General features: G+C 38.6%; 1 non-coding gene across 1 annotated transcript; it reads left to right on the forward strand.

Annotated features, from left to right (window-relative positions):
• Positions 1–5196: 5196 nt before the first annotated feature.
• LOC123795469 (small nucleolar RNA SNORD58) lies at positions 5197–5262 on the forward strand. Its single transcript, XR_006780516.1, has one exon. It is a non-coding gene; the product is annotated as a small nucleolar RNA SNORD58 (small nucleolar RNA).
• The last annotated feature ends 1203 nt before the right edge of the window (positions 5263–6465 follow it).

Raw genomic sequence — 6465 nt, forward strand, 5'->3', positions numbered from 1 at the left:
GAGTGATTGTGCCTTTTTGTCCAGTAGTAATTGGCTATTAGGATGCAGGCTCAGAATAGGCTTAGAATTCTTTCTAATCAGGTTTTACAAAGAGAAGAAGAGCAAGGAAGTTGAGAATTTAAGTAAGGGAGTGATTATGATTCTCCATGGAGTTTAGGATGAAGGAAGAATGAGTATGGAGAGATCAAGGACAGAGAAAACGTGGTAGGTTCAATGAATTGCAAGTTTTTGAGGGACTGGAGGAGTCAGAGAATAAAGGACTGAACTGGAAAGATAGATGTATAATAAAGAGTCTGATTCCATTTTTAAAATATTCATTGACAGCTTTCAAGGCCCACCTCTCCTCTTCCCTGTGCCCCACATCTAGGAAAACTGATAAGATGACTCCTTTGGTGCTGTGGAAAGTACAAACCATGCAAGACCCAGCCCATCTGAGGGACCCTTCACCCTGGCCCTACCCCTCAGTCACCATAAAACTCTAAGCCAGTCTCCTGTCTTTGTTCCTTTACACCATATTTGTACCAGTTTAGGAGCCTGCCCTGCTCTCCACAGAAAGCTGCTTTTTGTGAGTAATAAAACTTTTTTTTTAAGATTTAATTTTTAAGTAATCTCTATACCCAACATGGGGCTCAAACTCACAACCCTGAAACCAAGAGCCATACACTCCACCGACTGAGCCAGCCAGGTGCCCCATAAAACTTTTCATACTCTCTTGGTACACGTGTGGCATCATCAGTCTCGACATCCAAACCAAATCTGAGGTGAAGGAGTCCATCCTACTTCTGCAGAGTGACCACAACAATATGGTAATTAGAGTGGGATGCAGGAAAACAAGACTATGGAGAAGTGATGTAGTCTAGAGTGGAATGCAACAAGGGCAGTGAGTGCCTAAGGTGTGTGGAATACAGTGTCACTGGAAGAGATTCAAGGAGAGTGTCATAAGGGTTATCTATGTATATATTGAAAACAAGAGTTAGAATTAGGAAAGGTGCTAGAGAGGATGCCAGTAGCCAAAATATAAAGTCCTTGAAAAATCAGGCGGAGTGGTGTACGAGTAAGTACATGACTTCCACAATGAGGAGGGTGACAACATCAGAGGACATGAGTTAACAAAACAAAACAAAGCCAGTACTGGGCAGGCGGAGAAATTAGAAAGGGGAGAGGAAGAGCAGCCTGAAAGAAGCAATGAACGTCAAGGAGGATTCCTACCCCACCTCCAAGTCCAGTGGCATGAGGTCTCTGGAAAGGCTGCAGGGACAATTGCATCTATAGGGGGTGAGCCAGGCTTGCTTTAGAACAAGGTGAAGGAAATATTCAGAGAAGAAATTAAGAATACAGAGAATTTTGCTGGTGATGGACCATGAATTCCAGAAGACACAGTGGAATCATCTCAGAAATTGGGGTGTGGTCAGAGAAGGATTCAAAATAGGGATGTGAGGTGCCTTGAGGTGGGCCAGTGGGTAGAAGATGAAGGGTGACTTGGGAGTCTGGAATTTTTCCTGGTAAGGGATATAATCAACAGGAATAACAAGGACAAAAGTTCAACCAAATGAGAAGAAATGATTACTCAGCTCTTATTTGGAGTCAACAAAGCTTAAATGTAGTTAATATTTTCTTATTTGGAAGGGGAAAATTAGTTTAGATCATTTTCATTTCAAACTTGGGTTGTTTTCCTTGTCATCACATGTTCCAGGAGCCTCAGAGAGAAAAGTGGGGCTAGGGCAACCTCCCAGGGTCCACACTGGGAGCCTCATTGTAGGTGGGTTTGATAAGCCCTCATATACTGGACTTGTACTTTTGGTTTTAAATCCCCCTTATGTGTTCCAAGATGAACCCAAGCAGGTCGGCTTATGGCAAATTTGAGTAGGAAACTTTCTACCTCTTGATTTTACCCTCCTTCACACTCTCGTTACATTAGCCCTGCAAATTCTTGATCTTGTATGTTGGACCTGCCCTACAAACATCTAAATTTACCTGTTTACCTAGCAGTCATTCTTATAGAACTTAAAGGTTCTCTGTTTTTCTAAGTAAAAGCTAGCTAATCAAAAACTAATCCATATGATACTGTCCAGAGGTGCTAATTTGTCATCATGTAGCGTAACTTTGGCCTTCTATGGACAAAGGAGCGAGTCCAGTAGTTCAAGTACAAGTGACCCTTGAACAACATGGTTTTGAACTTTGCAGATTTTTACAGTACAGTACTTTAAATGTATTTTCTCTTCCTTATGATTTTCTTAATAAGTTTCTTTTCTCTAGCTTATTGTAAGAATATAGCATATAATACATATACAAAATATGTGTTAATCGACTATTTATATTATTAGTAAGGCTTCCAGTCAATAGTAGGCTATTAAGTTTTTGGAGAATCAAAAGTTATGCACAGATTTTCGACTGGATGGTGGCGGTGTTGGCACCCCTAACCCCCATGTAATTCAAGGGTCAACTGTATAGGAAAAGCAAGATCAGTAATCTTTGAATTTCTTTGTTTATATACTCTCAAAAGAACTTTGAAAAATACATCTGTCCCCTTCTTATTTTTATATCGGTGTCCAAAATCTTTATCATAAAATAAAACAATTGTAAAGGAAGCAGTTTCAAGATTACATTGTAAAATTGGCATTTAAAAATAAGAGCCACGCAAGTCTTAAGTATGTTAGTGGACTACAAATACCACAGCAGTTTGATACCATTTAAAGAGCAAATTAAAAAATTATTTCTTTAGCTTTCCTAATTGAAATGTTATTCCTTTTTCTTTTTCTTTAACTTTTATAATTCCATTTCCCGTATAGAATTTTCTCTGTTATATATTTTTATGCATTCTAATTTATTTTTCAACCTGTCATACTTCCCTGCAGTAAAAAATAATTTGGCATGTTAATGCCATTTACTTTCATTTTAAAAATTTGATTTTTGAATATATAATACTCTCATCCATTTCAAAAAGAAAAACTAAATAAAAAGTGTAGGTTGAGAAGTCTTCTTCCCACACTCATGCCTTTCTACCTTATCCCTACCCTACAAAGATAATCACTCATTAATTTTTAATGTATTCTTCCAGTGCCAGTGTTCCTTTATATAAATAAAAACAAATTGAATATGTATTTTAAGTTGAATATATATTTCATCCCCCCTCATCTTATATAAAAGATGGATTGCTCTGTTACATTTTTAAAAACTGTAGAATGGCAATGCACTGATTAGATTAATGAAAATGTACTAATTAGACCAATATCAAATCACAGACCTGATAAGAACTCTTCCTTTTCCTTTTCCCTTGAGTGTGGGGTTGGGTCACAAATTCAACTCACATTTTTCAAGGACATTTCAAAAACCTATGGTGCTTTTAGTTTTTTGGATTCAATACCAATAAGAGCCAAGTTTGCAAATGGCAGTCCTGGGCAGGCATGTTTTGTTTGAGTTGTTCAACTATTACAGATTGAGACAGTTTTCATAAAGATCCAGATTTTTTTTTAAAGATTTTATTTTATTATTTATTTGAGAGAGAGAGACAGCCAGTGAGAGAGGGAACACAAGCAGGGGGAGTGGGAGAGGAAGAAGCAGGCTCCCAGCGGAGGAGCCCAATGTGGGGCTTGATCCCAGAACGCCCTGAGCCGAAGGCAGACGCTTAATGACTGCACCACCCAGGCGCCCCAAGATCCAGATTTCTGACTCTTGTGAAAATTGGATGATCAGCTGACTCAGCGTTTCATTCACTCAGCAGCAATGAGTTGGCGCTGAGAACAGCATCCTCCTCTTTTCTGGGCCTGTGCTCTACAGTTTACCACAGTCCCCCTCACTCCCTAATATTTCTGCCTCAGCCCGCAGCACTTATTTCTCTTTCCAGGCTGCTCCCTATAGGCATCTGAATTTGTGACCTCTGAGTTAACCTCCTTGTGAAGGATTTGGGAAAGTAGACACAATCAGGAGTTTCTTTGAAGCTTCAAAATGGGAAGCAGGAAAAGGGACTAGTGGAGAGAATAGAAAGGAGGAGATTAGGCTCTGAATCAGTGATTCAATTAAAAAAGAACCCCTGTTTTACATGAAATTCCCCAGAGAACAGAATAGACAAATTATTTATTTACACTGTTTCCTGGGGTGCAAATTCAGTCACCATCATCTACTAGAATGGTAAGGCAAGGTGGTGACTGAGTTTGTACCCCAGGAAAAATGAAGTCTGTTGTGATTTAGTCATGAGAACATTAGACTAAAATGAGAGACTGGGCATTAAAATAAAAAATTTAATAGGGAGGAAGGAAGGAAGGATGCATGGAAGGAAGGAAAGAAGGAAGGAAAAAAAAACTAAAATGAAAGATAAGGTACTCATTTATCTTCTGTGAAAATGCAAATTGAATATTGATTTTAAAAAAATACAATGATTCTCTAATTGTCCACTGATATCACCACCAAATATTATGAATCTATTGTGTCCAAAATATTATAAAATGATGTTAGGAGTATAGAACACAAGAAATTTCATAGGAAGTAGGGCAGGCATTTTGTGTGTCTTGTTTTTTAATATTTAATTTAATTTAAAGGAATGATTAGAATTTTTTTTTTTAAGATTTTATTTATCTATGTGACAGAGAGACAGCCAGCGAGAGAGGGAACACAGCAGGGGAGTGGGAGAGGAAGAAGCAGGCTCCCAGCAGAGGAGCCTGATGTGGGACTCGATCCCGGAATGCCGGGATCACGCCCTGAGCAGAAGACAGGCGCCCAATGACTGCGCCACCCAGGCGCCCCAGGAATGATTAGAATTTGACAGCAAATTCTAATTCATTATTATGCCCTTAATACCTGACACAGCACAAACATTTGCTGAAAGGATGAATGAATACATGAGGCTGCCAGGAGGACAGAAAATACAAAAACAGAATAGGTTTTAAAGATGTTTTTAACTTAAAAGCAACATTCAAAATCTGAAACAGAATCATGAATGACAATCTATATTCTGTTTCTTATTCTTATTGGTACATTCCCTGAAGAAATATTGTGGGTTTTTTTTGGAATAGTTCCTCAAGAAAAGGAACAGCCCATAATAATTTGGTGCTAGGTTTTTGTCTGACTTGAGGCATAACACTATAATTCTGGAAATTGACATTTCTCCAATGAAAACATGGCACTAAAAGACTTCTATTGAGAATTCATGACGACTATAGCAAGCATGTCAGAAATTATCATATAAAACTTGTCACATGCCTGCGATGATGGCATTTCTTAGAACACCTTTGGATTAATCATGAAAACAACTATTCTCTGAGCAGCTGCTGGAAGAAAAAAAAAAACTTGTCACATGGAAGTTATTGAAGGGTTTACTTTGTCATGGTGGGTTGTGGTCTTCAGGAGGATATCAACTTGCCCTGAGACAGAATATTTTCAGCCTCTGGCAATAGTCTCAGGGTCTCCTATAGATTAACTGTCAATGTCACAACATTCAAATAGCATTCCACGATCTGGTTTCCCTATTTTGTGTATAAGAACAAGCTAGGCTCTCTACAGAAGGGGAAAATTGCATAGAGTCTTACTGCAGCAAAAGGTGACCTGGTAGCCCACGGCCAGAGCCCTGATTATTAGGGTGATTTGTAGTGTTGTCTTCCTTCTGAAGACCAGCCCTAAATATTTCCCAGTTCTCTTGAGCACAGGAATAACCATCCAAATCCAGGAAACATCCAATTCTCTCAGATGACATCAGAGATCTTAGGAGACCCAGATGTTTCCTTGCTGATTACCCACAGTAAAATCCAGTCAAAACCAACCAATTCAGAAGATGTAATAAAGGTTCAGACTTCTTGTGGAGTATATTCCTTATCTTTTCCCAAGGTATTTTTCCCCCCTCGTTTTCTTCAGTGTTTGTTGTTTCCATGTAGTGATTAGGAGCTATCTGGAGGCAGATAGATTCTGTTTATCTGGTTCCACCACTTTCTCGCTGTGTGATCTCCTTGGGCAAGTTACTTTAAAATCTCCATGCCTCAATTTCATCTTTAGTAGTAGGTCAGTAAACCTGTGTGACAATTAAATTAGGCTGTGTGTTATAAAGTTTTTAGCATAATACCTCACACAGGCTAAGTACTACACACACATAGATGCCTAAAATGTCATGCTGGAAAACCATGTGCAATCACTTTTTTTAAAGCAAAAAAACAATGAAAGGAGTTTTTCACTTCAAAAGCATGACTGGGTAAATAGACAAATTTACACCCATTCCTGTGAAATTTGTTATTGAACAAATTCATGGAATACCAACATCTTCAACAAATCTTCCCAAAAACTTTCGGTAAAAATTCATTTTTGAGTTTTAGGGGAATGAGCTTTTCCACACAAATTTATTTTCTTTTTCTTTAAGATTTATTTATTCATCCTAGTAGGGGAAGGGCAGAAGGAAAGGGAGAGGGAGAGGGATAAAGAGAATCTCAAACAGCCTCCCTGTTGAGCACAGAGCCTGAAGTGGGGCTCGATTCCACACCTTGA

Source organism: Ursus americanus, chromosome 12 (assembly GCF_024610735.1).
Source record: "Ursus americanus isolate L20-20 chromosome 12, mUrsAme1.1.p, whole genome shotgun sequence".
Lineage (NCBI taxonomy): Eukaryota > Metazoa > Chordata > Mammalia > Carnivora > Ursidae > Ursus > Ursus americanus.